The sequence below is a fragment of the Apium graveolens genome, chromosome 11 (genome assembly GCF_009905375.1).
Source record: "Apium graveolens cultivar Ventura chromosome 11, ASM990537v1, whole genome shotgun sequence".
In the NCBI taxonomy this organism is placed as follows: Eukaryota; Viridiplantae; Streptophyta; class Magnoliopsida; order Apiales; family Apiaceae; genus Apium; species Apium graveolens.
The window spans coordinates 144,979,380-144,998,163 of NC_133657.1; positions in this window are offsets into that span (position 1 = coordinate 144,979,380).

The window sequence follows — 18,784 nt, forward strand, 5'->3', positions numbered from 1 at the left end:
TACGTTTATTTGTAAAAACTGATCCAAACGGTATCGGTTTTTGGGATAATTATCCAAATCAGTACAATTTGTACTGCGGTCTTGGTCTCAGCGCCTGGTTACACGTATTACGAAGTGATAATTGTGATAGTTTAATAAAAAGCTCCCGTTTATCGAAAATACGAGTTTTATTGATTTACTGAAACGAATATTGTATCGAAAATGTTGCGCCGGGACCCGCGCAGGACAAACCATACGCTGGATCGAAAAAGTCGAAACATGGAATATGCTCGGAATATTACAATTAGGTTAGGAAGGAGTTCTCGAAAGAGTTTCGGGTTTCCAAAAACGTAACAACGGTTGACGTCGGTTGGTTCCCGTTTTTATAAAATAGATTTTAATTACCCGGAAAAAGATTTTAGAAATTTCATATGATTCTTATAAATCCATAAACCAACATAAAAATAATTACGAAGATATGACAATTATTTATATTTTATTTTGGACACATAAAAATTAAAATACTCAATTAATATTATATGTGAATATTCAAGTACAGATAACACTTAACAATTAGCTCACAGAATAGATACTGAACACACATAATAATTATATAATAGCAAAAATAATTATACGATATATCCCGGATATTACATCCTTCCCCCCTTAAAAGGATTCTTTCCTCAGAATCTCTAAGAAAACAAATGAGGGTACTTTTCTTTCATATCACTTTCTAACTCCCAGGTTGACTCTTCAACCTTTGGGTTTCTCCACAATACTCTTACTAACTTTACCACTTTATTTCTCAATACTTTCTCTCTTTCCTCTTGAATCTCTATCGGACTCTCTACATATGATAAATCTGCTTGAAGTTCTATTGGCTCATATTCTATTACATGCCTGGAGTCTGGATTATATTTCTTAAGCATTGATATGTGAAAAACATTGTGAATGTGCTCCATGTGCGGAGGTAACGCCAACTCGTAAGCTACTTTGCCAATACGCTTTAGGATTTCAAAAGGTCCGACATATCTTGGGTTTAGCTTCCCTTTCTTCCCAAACCTTGTTAGTCCTTTCGACGATGATACTTTCAATAATACCAAGCTTCCTTCTTCAAATTCCATGTCTTTTCTTGACTGGTCTGCATATTTCCTTTGACGGTCTTGTGCGGCTATTAATCTTTTCTGGATAATTTCAACAACTTCCTTTGTCTGCTGCACCAATTCGGGTCCGAGTATTTTGCGTTCTCCTACTTCGTCCCAATATACTGGAGATCTACATTTGCGTCCATAAAGGGCTTCATAAGGTGGCATCCCAATGCTGGCGTGATAACTGTTGTTATAGGCAAACTCTACCAGGGGTAAATGCTCGTCCCAACTTCCTTTGAAATCAATAGCACAAACACGTAGCATGTCCTCGATTGTCTGGATCGTTCTTTCACTTTGGCCATCCGTTTGGGGGTGATAGGCCGTATTCATATTCAATCTTGTTCCCAAACATTCTTGAAAACTCTTCCAAAATCTTGAATTAAATCTTGGATCTCGATCAGATACAATAGACACTGGAACTCCATGACGAACTACGATCTCTTTCAAGTACATATGAAACTAACTTGTCGAGCGAAAATCATTCATTTATAGGCAGAAAATGAGCTGACTTGGTAAGTCTATCTACTATAACCCAAATGGCATCATGATTAGCCCTTGTCCTTGGTAATCCAACTATGAAATCCATGGTAATATGTTCCCACTTCCACTCTGGAATCTCCAGTGGCTGTAGCAATCCGCTTGGTCTCTGATGCTCTGCTTTAACTCTCTGACATGTATAGCATTTACTAACCCATTCCGCAATTTCCCTCTTCATATCTGGCCACCAATAATTCTTCTTTAAATCTTTGTACATTTTGGTACTCCCTGGATGGATGGAATATCTTGAACTATGTGCCTCTTGTAAAATTTCATTTTTCAGCTCCGTCACTGGTGGAATCCAAATTCTTGAAGAAAACCTAAGAATACCTTGATCATCTTGTTGTGTGCATAATTCCTCACCTACCAAACTATTTATATCTTGATCCATTACCTCTTTCTAGCATTTCTTTATTTTCTCCAATAACTCCGGTTGGAAAATCATACCGTACACTTTTGCTTCCTTAGGCTTGCAAATTCTAATCTCCAATTCCAATTTTTGAAATTCTTTATATATCTCTTCAGGTACGGATAACACATTTAACCTTTCCTTCCGACTTAACGCATCTGCTACAACGTTCGCCTTACCGGGATGATAATTAATCGAGTAATCATAATCCTTGATCAATTCTAACCATCTCCTTTGTCTCATATTAAGTTCCTTCTGGGTAAATATATATTTCAAACTTTTGTGATCTGTGAAAATCTCACACTTTTCTCCATACAAATAATGTCTTCAAATCTTCAAAGCGAAAACTATAGCTGCTAACTCCAAATCATGAGTAGGGTACTTCTGTTCGTGTGGTTTCAATTGCCTTGACGCATACGCAATCACCTTGTCGTGCTGCATAAGAACACATCCTAATCCTTTGTAAGAAGCATCGCTATAAATTACGAAATTCCCTTGATCGTCTGGAAGTGACAAAATAGGTGCTGTGATTAATCTCCGCTTCAATTCCTGAAAACTTTCTTCGCACTTGTCATTCCATATTAACTTTTCATTCTTTCATGTAAGCTTTGTCAATGGTGTTGCAATTCTTGAGAAATTCTGAACAAATCGTCGATAATATCCTGCCAATCCCAAGAAACTTCTTACCTCAGTGGGTGTTCTCGGTCTCTCCCAATTCGTAATTGCTTCGATCTTTGCCGGGTCCACTTTGATCCCTTCTTTACTGACTATGTGTCCTAAGAACTGAACTTCTTGTAGCCAAAACTCACACTTCGAGAATTTAGCATATAACTTCTTTTTCCTTAAAATTTCCAAAGCCGTTCTCACATGTTCCGCATGATCCTCTTCCATCTTTGAATAGATTAAAATATCGTCTATAAACACAATAACAAACTTATCCAAATACTCTTTGAAAATTCTATTCATCAGGTCCATAAACGCTGCTAGGGCGTTGGTCAATCCAAAAGACATTACTAGAAATTCATAATGTCCATACCTTGTTCTGAAAGCTGTCTTTGGTATATCTTCTGGTTTGATTTTCAGTTGATGATATCCCAATCTTAAATCGATTTTGGAGAAATACTTGGCTCCCTTCAATTGGTCAAACAAATCATCAATTCTGGGTAACGGATACTTATTCTTGATTGTCAACTTGTTGAGCTCTCTATAGTCGATGCACAGTCTCATGCTTCCATTTTTCTTCTTGACAAATAATACCGGTGCACCCCACGGGGATACGTTGGGTCTGATTACTCCTTTCTCTAACAGCTCTTGTAATTGCTTTGCTAACTCTTTCATCTCAACGGGTGCCATTCTATACGGGGCCTTGGATACTGGTTCGGTTCCAGGTGCTAAGTCAATTGCAAATTCAATTTCTCTATCTGGAGGAAGTCCTGGTAACTCGTCGGGAAATACGTCTGGAAATTCCTTCACAACTGGAATATCTTCAAGTTTTGCTGGCTCCTGACTTCTGTCGATCACATATGCTACGAAATGCTCAAATCCTTTTCGTAGTAACTTCTTGGCTTGAATCATCGTTAAGAACTTCTTTACCTGATTCTGTCCCTTGAACGTTACTATTCTTTCGTCTGGCGTTTTCACCATTACTTTCTTATTTCGACAATCTATCTGAGCATCATGCTTAGATAACCAATCCATTCCTAATATAACGTCAAATTCTCCTAACTTAAACGGTATCAAATCTACACAAAACTTACTACCAGAAATCTTAATCTCACAATTCCCACAAACTTGGTTAACAGTTACACGTTCTTGATTTGCTAATTCCACAGTCATTATTCATTTAAATACCCAACTGGAAAATTTAACTTACTAACAAAATCTTGTGAAATAAACGATCGAGTTGCTCCCGAATCTATTAACACTTTGGCAAATAAAGAATTCACATTAAGCGTACCTGCCACGACATCCGTATCCTAGATCGCATCCTTCACCGACATGTCAAAAACTCTAGCCCTCGGAGTCTTATTCACTGTTGGGGTAGATCCCATAATCCTTAATGCATTACTGACTGGGGCTGGTGTCTTGCAATCCCTGGCCATATGTCCTGGCTTTCCACATTTAAAGCATGTAAATCCAATGACTGGAACCTTCACTACTGGATTCCGGATAGGCTGATCCTTATTTGCTGGCTCTCTTGCTGGCTGATTTCGGCACTCCCTCGAGTAGTGCCCTTTCTGGTTGCATTTAAAACATACCACATTCAACTTGTTACAAACTCCTTCATGCTTCTTTCCACATACTTGACAATCTGGAAAAGTTAATCTTAACTGATTCGGTTGATTCACATTAGCTGGACGATTGCCCTGGCCTCCGTCTCCTGCATTTTGTCTCCTGAAATTAAAATTTCTCCCTGGCTGAAACTTGCCCTTCTTAAAATTTGGAAACTTCCATGTGTGTGACTGACCCTCACTTCCCTTAACTTTCCTTTTCTTGCTTTCCTTTTCTTTCTGGAACATCTCACTCCCTGTCTCTGCGATCATAGCTTTCTGTACAACCCCGACATAGGTATCCAATTCAAAAATAGCTACCTTCCCTCTGATCCATGGCTTCAAGCCTTGCTGGAATCTCTTAGCTTTCTTTCTATCAGTATCAACATACGACGGCACATACCTTGACAATTCCTCAAACTTTCCCTCATAATCTGTTACCGACATGTTCCCTTGCTTTAATTCTAAAAACTTCAGCTCCATTTGATCCTGAACAAACTGAGGAAAATATTTTTCTTAAAACAATTCCTTAAACCTTTCCCAAGTAATAACATCTGTGTTTTCCAATGTCTTCACCATCTCCCACCAATAGGTGGCCTCATTCTTCAGATAGTAACTTGCAAATTCAACTTTCTGCTCCTCTTTCACTTTTACCAAGGCAAATGCCTTCTCTATTTCTTTTAACCACACATTTGCTTCAATTGGCTCTAAGGAACCCTTGAATTCTGGTGGGTTTACTGCCTGAAAAGTTTTGAAAGTTACTTGGGGATTGGTCTGTCTCTGCTGTTGTTGTGCCAGGTGAACTGTTTGTTGGGCCAAGATTTGAAGAATCTGGGCTATTTCTGGGTCCATAGGTCCTGGGTTCACATTCTGGTTTGTATCATCTTGGTTGTTATTGTTGTTGTTGTTGGTTTCTTCATTCTGGGTGTTGGTGCGGGTATTTCTTCTGGGAGGCATTTTTTGTAAAGAATCAATCAATTTATTTAGCTTTTGAATCAAATCTTTGTATAAAAGAAAAGTTCTGTAAAACAGGAATATCTCTTTTTGAAAACAGTTGTAACTAAGTAAATTGCATACTTCTTTACAGAATATAAACAGTTATGGAAAACAGGGTACATGGTATCACAGGGTATACTGGTGCAATAAATAAGGTAAAGTAAAATAGGTGCGATAAAGTAAATGACAGTGTTGGAAAAGAAAAGGTACTGATATATAGATCAAAAGTTTTAGGTAGTACAAGCGTAAAGACGCTTTGAAAGTAAAAGCAAAAAGGGTACAATAACCTACTCACTAGTCAACATCGCTAGTCTATAAATACAACTCAAAAGTCTACTGATACACACTACACACTACTGTCTATACTACATAACCATAAAAACACTGCTCAGTATCTCCATCTCAGAATCTCTAACTCAGCTCCAAGGAAACTCTGGTCCTGCCAGCCTCTCAAAGTCCTCCATCACCTCAGTAGCCCATCCCAGCAGTGCATTAGGGCCTCTGCCAGGTAGTGTAGCTCCATGTAGCCTAGCCTCAAGAACCCTCCGTGTCACATGAATCTCCTCTCAAAGCTCCCTCACACCATGATCAACATCTGTAGTCCTGATGATATGCTGTAACTCTCTAATCTGAGCCAACAAGTAATCACGCTCCAATAGAAGAGCCTCATACCGGTAATAAGGAACTGGGGGCAATGTAGACTGGAATGGAGCACTCACTATTGAATGCCCAGTGGAATCTGAATCAGCTGGTGGGGGTCCTCTAACAGGTGGCCTCATGCCTGGAGGTGGAATAGCCTGCAATAGTACGGGCTGCAACACCGGTGGAGGTAGAATAGCCAATGCTGGTGGAATAACAGGACGTGGATCCGATGCTGGTGCTCCAACTGAAGGCTCTGAGTGATCAGCTGATACGGGAATAAAAGGGTCGGCCATCTCTGCTATCTGAAATCATATCGTAATATAAGAATCTCGTACCACGACGCAAACTATACTAATACCGGTTATATCATAACACGCAACCTCTCGACGTTCTATCATCATATACCTTACTTCTAATCTTATCCCTCTACCCATTCCCGTCAACCTAGGCTTGTGTCAGTGACTTATAACCTGTAGCTTTGATACCAAACCTGTGGCGCCCTCCAAACCCGGGTCAGAAGTTTGGGGTCCACACACACACCTTAATTATAACTTGTTTATAACAATAATAAAGATAATAATAATATATGCAGTGACCCTACTTACCAACCACCACGGACCGCAACAGGTTAAAGTATGTACACAAGCCAAACACACTAATATATTACAAACCGTTCAAATCCCAACTATTTCAAACTCAAACTGAGTATTAAACATTATTACAAACTTTTACAAATTTAAATTATCCCAAAACAAGCCTACTAGCTCAGCTTTCTCAACCTGAACCCCTAGCTCTCGCGCTGGACTGGGATCCTTGCTACCAACTGGTTCCTTTTTAACTGGAAAGAATATAAACAACATCGCACAAATGAGCTAACTAGCTCAGCAAGTCACAATGACAAAACTAAGAATAATGATCATCAGGTGAATATGATTATGATATCAAGTGAACAATGGATTATGATTTAGAATTGGATACTATACTTTTAATTTCAAAACCAAGGTTAGGCTGCTGATCAGTCACGCACTAACCCCGAGCAAGGCACACAACATTGCTCTAACTACTGGATCCAAGGCACACATTGGCCTAACTTGACCATTATATGGTCTGACCACGAATCTGGTCCACAATTTTATAAAAACAATCCAATTCTAACATAATAACAGAATATGCAATAATAAACAATAACTGAAATCATTAACAACAATAAATGTTTAACAATGGAAGGGTTTCAATCCTTGTAAGGATCAATAAGGCAATTTAAAAGCTTGGATGCTGGGTAATGAAAGAATTAGATAACAAAGGAATCAACATTTCAGGGTTTCAAAGATTTGGGCTTTCAAAGCATAGGATACAATGATTGAATGTACAAGTAATTCAGTTCAGTGTTTGGGATTTTGTTTACATGTATTTGTGGAGTAATATCGTATACTTGAGATTTGTGTTTAGGTATACAACAATCAATGGTCTAGAAAGAATAAGGTTTATGGCTCAAGAACAATAACTGGAATCAGAGTTTAGGTTTCAGTGCTTCAAAGCACTTGCAATATCAATCTGACTATCAAATACTACAATATCTCGAGAAAGTTCAGAACACTTGCCTGATATTAGCTTACTACACTGCACTCGCTTCCAATCACAAGCGTCTTACTCCTCAACTATCTGTTTCCCTTTCCTACGTCTTGCCTCTTCTGCTCATATATCATAAGCATCTATCAATAATTTACTCATGGAATTCTATTCAACACATACTTCTATCTACCCTTCGTTTTACCCAAATCCGATTAACGGATTGAAAGTTATGCGATAATCAAGTAAACACCGAATATATAGACCGATAGTCAATTAACAAGTCACATATAGCACATAATACATAACGTAATCAATGATATATTATTTATAAAGAAGTCTCGGGTCATAAATAGGCTTTTTGGTATTTAAAATGATTTTTAAAACATTTTTTCGGAATTACAACGGGTCGTTGGATCAATTTTGTGTTAATAAACAAGGTTCGGTTGGCCAATTCTGGCTCCAAAATAATTTTAGAATAATTATCGAGCCTTGAAAATAATTTAGAATAATATTTTAAAGCTCAAAACTATTTTTCAGAATTTTTAAATCATTTTTAAATAATTAAATCTAATTAAATAATTAATTAAAATTAATTAATAATAAAATAAATCAATTAATCAATTAATTTTCGAATTAATAGACCAATTAATCAATTAGAAATTAACTGGAATTAATTAACTAATTAATTTAGATTTATTTGTGAATTAAAAATAATTTTCAGAATTAAAATAATAATTTTTAGAATTTTCAGAAATTAAAAACGAATTTTTATAATAAAAATAAATAGGAAATATGATTTTTAAACATTTTTAAAACAGAAATCCAATTTTTGCAAAGTCTGGAAACTACAGGGACCAAACTGCATCGTTTTCAAAACTGCAGGGACCAAACTGCAATTTTGCAGTCCAGTCACCGGAAAAAGTCGGGGATGGCCGGAGAACACGTTCCCGGCGTCCTCACCCCACCAACACCTCCAGATCACATCTACAGGTTACCAGGAACACAACCATGCAATCAATTCATCCTAACAATCCCTGAGTTGGCCGGAATTTGGCCGTGAAATTTTTCAGTTTCCGGCGAACATCAGAAAACTTTAAAACACAACTCCCTTCTCTACAGACCTCGTTGGTTCATGAAACTTATACGACTAGATTGCAAATTTCACAGAGAACACAACCCACTATAACACAACATCAATCTATCACAGAATAAGAAACCCCCAAATTTCAATTAAGAACATTCATACGGGTTATAAACCCTAATTTTAAAATTCGAAAATCAAACTCAAATTTGAACATGTTATTGAACTCCAAATCAGACGTATGACATATGAAAATCATCAGGAAAACAAGCTCTACAATATGCAATCATCAAATCAAACAAACAATCATCCGAACAAAAATTCATATTTTTAATAAAATAAATTCAAAAATAAATAAATTTTTAGAAAAATAACCTTGATTTCTGCAGGTGTATGGATTACAGAATCTGGTAGAGCTCTTCAAGACCTTCAGATTGGTTACTCGAGCTTTCCAAACCGAATTCAATAACACCTCCAAATGCTTGTTTGATTCTTATAACAGTTTTAGGAAATTAGGGTTTTTCTCTGAAAATTATATAATTATCTGTCTGCAAATGATTTTGATATGAAATAAAATACGTTAAAAGGCTATTTATAATTACGGAAAATTAGGATCCTGTTGGATCATTCCGGATATAAAACGGTACGTTTATTTGTAAAAACTGATCCAAACGGTATCGGTTTTCGGGATAATTATCCAAATCAGTACAATTTGTACTGCGGTCTTGGTCTCAACACCTGGTTACACGTATTATGAAGTGATAATTGTGATAGTTTAATAAAAAGCTCCCGTTTATCGAAAATACGGGTTTTATTGATTTACCGAAATGAATATTGTATCGAAAATGTTGCGCCGGGACCCGCGCAGGACAAACCGTACGCCGGATCGAAAAAGTCGAAACATGGAATATGCTCGGAATATTACAATTAGGTTAGGAAGGAGTTCTCGAAAGAGTTTCGGGTTCCAAAAACGTAACAACGGTTGACGTCGGTTGGTTCCCGTTTTTATAAAATAGATTTTAATTACCTAGAAAAAGATTTTAGAAATTTCATATGATTCTTATAAATCCATAAACCAACATAAAAATAATTAGGAAGATATGACAACTATCTATATTTTATTTTGGACACATAAGAATTAAAATACTCAATTAATATTATTTTTGAATATTCAAGTACAGATAACACTTAACAATTAGCTCACAGAATAGATACTGAACACACATAATAATTATATAATAGCAAAAATAATTACACGATATATCCCGGATATTACACTTATTACGTAACTTTATCTACTACACGGGTTCATTTTACTTCCTTTCTAAAATATTCAGAGGATAAACCTTACACAAGAAGGAATTTGTGTATATGATTCTGATTGGAAACATTTTGTAAGGTTATGAGTACAAGGAAACAATCGGAAGGATTCATGAATAAATAAATCAAGATTAAAGAAAAAAGAATAAATAATGATTTAAATAGGAGTGAGACAACCATATTAGTACTCAAGATGGCCAGTCTTTCATACCATATGGTACACATCACATGATTAGGTGGCGTCCCACCAGACTCTTTGTCATTTCGACAACGCGTCACACCATAACACTGCTTGTCCCAATTAGAACACAATATTTTGAAGAAGAAATGATTTGAAAGGGATTCAATAATCACCTTATAGAGCTGATCATGAAAGAAGTTTATACTTTACTCGAGATTTATAGGAATATATAGGATATTAGGAAAGAATGATACCATTAATAGCTATCCACATTTCATCCGTTTACAGCTTCAACGCTTGTCTGACTAATAGATTTCATTCCGAGACATATATTAACTTTAGAAAGTTTTCTGACATGCCTGCTTAATCGATCATTAGAATAATTTCCCCTGTACCGGGTCTCGTATCTTTTGCATTGCGCTTCCATGTATATAATTTGACTCAATTTACGGTCTTACGAGATTTACAATTATTACTTCAAATTTCACTTATGCTGCTGGTCGTTGAACATATCGCCTCCTTTGCTAATAACGTTCTTCCTTTAGAGAGTCTGAAGATTTCCTTAATCTTCTTTGCTCGTACCCAACTTCTTGTGAATCAATATATTCTTCGAACTCTAATCATCTCATAAATTGGATGAACAGTTTTTCCGTACATTGGTTCTGTCGCTAAATTTATCAAACAAGATTTGCATTTTTCTGTTAGGAACAAACAAATCTTCTCCGTAATAGTGGGTCCACTTGGTCTTCTAACCGAACCATACTAACTTCTAGAACAAGTATTCTTCTGGATAATCTAAATCTTATAACAAACAAGAAACTCAAATAATAGTTTGACAAACACGTTTTTAAAACTTGTTTTGTTCCAAGGAATTTAAAAATATTTGTGAAGAAAATCTCTTTTTAAAATGGTCTAAAATTTTGAAAATCATACACCTGGTCGTCATTACTATATGAGTTGGTCGTTGTCCTTCTCATCTATCACAAGGAATCCAATTAGGAAAATAATCAGATAAGAGCCCATTCATTTTCATATATCTTTTACCCCTTATTGGGTCCATTTTACCTTCATTGGTCAACAAAATTCCAATTACCGTTGCATACTATCTTATTCATAACTTCACTTCTAGTCTTTCATCATGGTAATATTTCCATCATCATCTCTTATGATTACTGAGTATAACAAATCTATCCACCAATCATCAGGTTTATTTTATAACACAAGGTTGATTTATATTACATTACTTTTATTCGTATCATGTTTGGTCATCACATCATCATCTAATTTCAAGAAAACTCTCGATTTCCAATCCTTTCAAATTTCTTTAAAGATCCATTTTGCTCACTCCACAAGATAATCATGCGTCGCATACTCATTAATAGCTCCATATAACCTGGTAGCGGCTATCTTCCGAAACACACGTATCCTCACTCTAGGTTCTTCTAACATTTCTTAATACCTCGTGTACTCAACATATGTTATAGCTTTCGAATCCATCCTTCTGGGTGGTGTTATTCCATAAGACGAGTTTTAAATTATAGAGCAGGGTGTAGAGTAGACAGAAAACATGCACCTACAGTTGAGTATCCGGTATAACCAGAATCCGCATGTGGAGGATTTTTGAATAGATAGTCTCGCATCAGGGGATGAGATAATAACGTGAAAAGGTGCAACCGCCACAACAGGATGTGACATGGCTAATACCGGTGGAAGAACAGGGCATGAATCAGATGATAGTCTTCCGAATGAAGGATCCGAATAATCAGACTATCCAGGGATAAAAGAATCTTCCATCGCCGCCATCTGAAAATCACGTCGCTAAATAAGGATGTCGAATCTCATCACGAATCTCACTAAAACTACTATTTGATCGCACTCAACCTCTCGATATTCTATTTCTCTCTTTCTTAGTTCCAATCTTACCTTCTACCCATATTCGACAATCTAGGCTTGTTTCAGTGACTTATAACCTGTAGCTCTGATACCAACCTATGACGCCCTCCAAACCCGTGTCAGAAGTTTGGGGCTCACAACACACACACACACACAATATATAAACCTGTATATAAAATATTATATGCATTGATTCTTCTTCACATAACCACGGATCGCAACAGGTTAAAGTATGAAAACAAGCCACAATCTTAACTTTTATTACATCGTACCAAAACCCAACTAATTCAACTTACAATGGCTAATGATATCGTACTTACAATCTCACATAACTCATTTACAATATAATGCTCCTGCTAGCTCGATCCAACTTAACCGGAAACCCTAGCTTGGACACTGGACAGGGAATCCTCGTTACCAACAATTTCCTTTTCCACTGTTAAAACATAAAAAAGATTTGCAAGAGTGAGCAAACTAGCTCAGCAAGTAATAATAGCAACAATTGAGGTTAAACAATCACCAATTGAAATGATTCAGAAGAATCAAGTTTCTGAATAAGCAATGATTAGAATTGGATATTCACTTTTCATTTTAAAAACCAAGGTTAGGCTGCTGATCAGTCACTCACTAACCCCGAGCAAGGCTCCCAGCTTTGCTCTATATACTGGATCCAAGGCACGCATTGGCCAATTATGACCACGAATCTGGTCTGAGCTCGAATCTGGTCCACATTTATAAAACCATCCAATTCAAAAATAATTTAATATAATAACCAATGTAAATCAATAAGCTAAATCATAAACAACATTTATCTTGAAGTATAGGGTGATTCATAACACCATGAAGGTATAACAGGGAATTCAAAAAGATTGGCTTTCAATCAAGGAAAGATCAAAAAGTATAAGACCAAGGGTTCCAAGAATTAGTCTTCTGTTAAACAAGGAATAAGGGTTGGTATGTTAAGAAATTAAATATCAGAATTAGTATGTGGTAGATATGTATTTGTGGAGTAGTATTATATGTGTATGGCTCGTATCTGGGAATTCAACAATCAATGGTTTATGAAAAATAAGGCTTATGGCTCAAGATCAATAAGAATCAGGGTTCAAGGTTAAATAGTTTTAAGTGCTTGCAATATAAAACATGAGTTATTTTGAATAATAGCGACAAATTATGAAACAGTTCGAAAATATTTGTAATATATCTTGAAGAAGGTTCAGAAGTACTTGCCTTATCATCGACGATTTCCACTTTACTTGTACTCATCTAATAGTTTTACTCATCAACCACTTTCCTTCTCTCTTAATGCTTTGCTTCTATTTATCAATCACTTGCCTTCTCTTTCTACGCTTCGATTTTATTTATGGATCACTGATTTCCTTTTCTACGCCTTGCTGACTCTGCTAGGCATCACAAGTATCTATCAATTATTCATACTCATATTATTCTAATTTCCACATAGACGTCATAAACTTTTATCTACCCTTCGTTTCACCCAAATCCGATTTACGGATTGAATGTTATGACTAAAATAGTCAAACCATAACCACATAGGCATATTACACATTAATCAGTGAGCACGTAGCACATAACATGCAAGGTATTCGATCAAAATAATTTTTCAAAGAAGATTCGGGGTTAAAATGATCTTCCAAGTATTTAATACCAATTTTTAAACATTTTTCAGAATTAAAAGGGGACTCCGAATCATTTTATACTTAAAAAACAGGGTTCGAATACCCGAATCTGACTTTAAAATAATTTTATAATAATTATCAAGCCTTGAAAATAATTTAAAATAATATTTTGAAGCTCGAAACTATTTTTCGAAATTTTTAAATCAAAAATAAATAATTAAATCTAATTAAATAATCAATTAAAATTAATTAATAACTAAATAAATTAATTAATCAATTAATATTAAAATTAATTGACTAATTAAATAATTAATTATCAACTAAAATTAATTAATTAATTAAGATTTATTTTAGAATTAAAAATATTTTTCGGAATTAAAATAATGATTTTTGAAACTAAAAATGAATTTTAGAAATGAAATAATGAATTTTGAATTATTATTAAATAGAATTTCCCAAAAACAGATTTTGTGATTGAATTTTGAGGGGAAGGGAATCAAAACCGGATCAAAACCCCGGGTCAAATTGACCCGATCGGGTCACCCAAATCCCTGAAGAACACGACCACCTCCCCCCAGAATCCGGCCACCGCCGCCCAGAATCCGGCCACCGCCGTCGACTCCGGCAAGGTCGAACAAGGGCCAAACTGCACCATTTCTTACGTTCTGTGTATCAAAATCGATCAAAATGAATCGAGTAATTCAACGGAAACCACAACAACAACAATTGATCACCCCAACCTTTAAATCGATCAAAACCCGACCCTTAGGTTCATCTTTTCCGGCAAAACTCGATTTCAGTTAAATTCAAACCAAACAAAATGATATATGTATGAAATTAAAGCTTGAGAAGCATATATTCCGTCTGTGTAATCAAAAACAACCAAAACTCGGATAATTTGAAAATTCGCAAATTAAAAACTGGTGAAACCTTGAATTTGACTATCAACTTCTGGGAATCGTTTGATGCAAGTGAATATATGAATCGATTCCAAAATATCTGGAGAAGCATATTTAAGCTTCAAAATCAAACAATGATCCTCAGAACTAAAACCCCCAATTTCGATTAAAAAGATTCAAAACTCTTATAAACCCTAATTTCGAATAATCAATAATCAAGCCACAATTTACACGTGTTACTGAGCTTGAAATTCGAAGTATTATATACCAAAATGACCAGAAAAAGATTATCTACATGATATACTCATCAAATTATATCAACAACATCAAGAACAAATTTTCATAATTTAATCTTTAAATAATTTGAAATAAATTAATTAAATAAGGAAGATACCTTGATTCCTGCATTAAAACGGATGATTGATTATGAAAGTACTTTTCGAGAGCTTCGTTTTGATATATTACACGCCCGAATCGGAGTTCAATAACGCCTTCGTTCGTGCGTTTGATTTTCAAGAACGCGGTTTTAATTCGATGTCTTCTCTGTATTTTACGGGGTTTTACTGACTGATTGTGATTATACCAATAAAATAAAATGATAAAAAGGGCTATATATATTTTTGGAATATTGGTTCGTTTTGGATCGTTGAATTAGTTGCTTAGCCGCTAAGTAACTGCAAAAACGATTCGATTTGATACCCGTACTAGATAATTATCCAAATCGGGCTTCCTATAAAACACTTTATACGAAAATAATGTAATAATATCCCGTCTTTCGAGAATACGGGTTTTGTTGGTATATCGAAATAATTATCGTATCAAAAATCTTTCGTCTGGCCGCGCACGGGTCAAATCGTAATCCGGATTAAAAACGTCAAAACACGGAAAATGTCCAGAATTACCAGATTAGGCTAGGAAGGAGTTTTCAGAAGACTTTCGGGTTGTAAAAACATAAAAACGGTTGAAGTCGGACGATTCCCGGCTTTATAAAATAATTTTATAATTATTAAGAAAATAATTAATAAATTCATAAATCAATAAAAAAAATCGTATAACAATCCAAAAATTACCATAAAAATACCTTAATTATCTATATTTTATTCTAGAGATAATAAAATTAACACACCTCGATTTTACCACATATAAACATTCACATAACAAAACCAATCATCAGATAATTCACCAAAAATCACATAAAAATCACATAATAATCATTTATTGATAAATATAATTACACGCGATATCCCGGATATTACATGGATCATCAATCAAAACTCATTTGGAAATATAGATCTCGAAATTAGCTTTCCAACCATATTTTCAAAATAATTTTTGAGCGTACGGTTTATTTTCTATGAATTTAAAAGATTGCGCTCAAAATAGAATTATAACTCGATAAAAACTATTTTAAAATACACTGATCACTAAATAATTTCATTTATCATTTTTAGAAAGTCTCTAGGACTATTTCAGAGATAAAAAAACAAATTTCATGCCTTAACCATACTCGGATAATTTTATAAAAATATATAAAGGTTCAATAAACCTTATTTTAAATCAAATAAATCCCTTACAATAATTTAAAAATAACCAGAGCAAAAAATCAAGTATATTTTCAAGCAATAGCACGTATTCATATATCACGACTCATATCGTAACACATTCGATCATAAGAATTCCTTTTTTTAATTAATATTCACTTTTTGCGTAACGGGTCGCGTCTTGTCTGATGGCACGACGCTGAGCGTTTTCAATTACGCTTCTCAATCATTTTCTTTATATCAGGCACGATGCTGAGCGTTTTCAATTACGCTTCTCAATCATTCTCTTTATATCAACTGACATATCACTGGAATATAATACTCACTTAAACATTCTTACTTCACACAATAACACATAGTTCACATTTAAATACCTTAATCTCTTTTTAAGAAGGGTTTCGTTCAACCTGATGGCCTGACAACACAGCTTATCCCCTAAGCTGACTCATCAAACTGGAACGGTTCATTTTACGTTCCCAGTTACTAATATACAATAAAGATAATTAACCAACAAAAATCATTTAACCCTTTATTTAATCACATATTTATAATTACACCACAAAATTATACTTTATACACTTAATCACGTCGCGAAATTCCCACTCGCTACAATCTACCCCCTTAAAAGGATCCTGTCCCCAGAATCTAGTCTAAGCAATTCTCTTGCATTTCGCTCTCTAATTCCCAAGTTGACTCTTCTACTTTAGGATTTCTCCACAATACTCTAAGTAAAGGTACAACTTTATTTCTGAGCGCTTTTTCTTTACGATCCAAGATTCGCACTGGTTGTTCCACATAAGACAATTCTTGTTGTATTTCTAATGGTTCCAATTCGAACACATGGCTTGCATCAGCATTATATTTCTTTAGAAGAGAAACGTGAAACACGTTATGAAGATGTTGCATCTATGGAGGTAACGCTAACTCATAAGCCACTTTCCCGACTTGTTTAAGTACTTCGAATGGTCCAATATACCTAGGACACAACTTTCCTTTCTTCCCGAATCTGGATAAACCTTTCTGTTAGGTCACACACACACTGTAGAGGGGGTGAATACAGTGTATAGTACAATCAAATCGAACTTTAAGAACTTAAGTAACAGAAAACAAACTTTATTAAAACAATAAACTCTGTTACAGTATGGAACTGTTACCTCTCAGTGATGAACAAATATCACGAGAGCTGCTAGGGTTACAATGAATAATCTTCTCTAATAATAACACTTATAGTGTAAACCCTATGTCTGTGTTTATATACTACACAGTTACAAGATAATCGCTAATTGATATGGAATATAATTCTGCTTCCTAAAATATATCAATCAGATATCTTTTCTTCCAAGTATTCCATTGTTTACAGAATTCCTTCTTCATGCATATCTCTTCTTATGTTTATCTTGATCTTCTTTTCTTTAATCAGCTACTGTCCTTATCTGATCGTCCTTCAACACTTAAGTTCTGATATCTATCTTCTGATGATTATCTCCTGATAACATAAGTACTGATATCCTTAAGTCCTGACTTCCAGTATAAGTACTGATCAATAGTTAAGTACTGATTTATCCTGTTCAAGTAAGATCTGAAAGCTAAACATAAAACATATTAGTCATGACATTATCAAATATATCTAACAATCTCCCCCAACTTGTAAATTAACATAATATACAAGTTTAACAGATATTTGATGATGTCAAAAACATTAAGTATAAATGCATGAGAATTAGACTAGATAACTACAACTTACAGTCCCTAAAACTTTTACCAATTTCAACTTCTGATAACAACTTCAGTCTGTATAAATATCAGAATTTAAGCAGTTGTAGATCTTCGACTTGGCTTCATTATTTTCTGATCTCTCTGATGTCAGGAGTTGTTCTGAGATAGTTCTTCAACAAACATTTCTCAGCATATCTGAGTTCATCAATCATTCTCCTTTTGACATCTTTAAGCTCTGCAGTATCTTCACCAGTTTGAAAGATTGCAGCTCTGAGATCAGTGATCTTTGCTTTTCTCAACTCCTGATCTAGTCTTATGACATAAGCTTTGTCAGACTCTAGATTGAATTCAAGTCCCTTAATACCAAGATATGTTCTGATCTGTGCAGTATTAGGCTTTATATCAACAATATCACCATTGTGATCTCTGTACTTTGGAACATATATGCTGTCAGACTTAACAGAATAAAGCCTTTTCTGTCTCTGAATCTGTTCTTTTAAGTAGTTTGCAGCAGTCCCTGTTATTCTGTCATCCACTTGAAGTAAGAAAAGTACATGCTCCAATTCTTCAAAATACTTCAATGGAATGGCATTTTGTCTTATATGATAAACCCTACCATCTATCATGAAATACAATATGATGTATTCTTTCAAGTAGGTATGGTAAACCATTTGTACAGATTCCAGTTGATTCAATCTCTCAGGAGTTGCTCCAATACCTGGTTCACTCAAGGAAGTTGGATCATTGGTAGTGTTGTGTACTCTTCTTTCATCAGCACTTCCCAATCCAGTTTTATCTCTAGCTTCCTTTCCAGTAACTACTCTTGCTTCAAAACCACTTGCAGTAGTCTTCAAAGATTGAGTCTGTTTTGCTTTAGTGAATCCTGGTAGGAGTGTCTTTGATCTATTTTCTGATATCAAGTTAACTTGAGCTATGTCAGAGGTTACTTGCTTCTTTTGAATA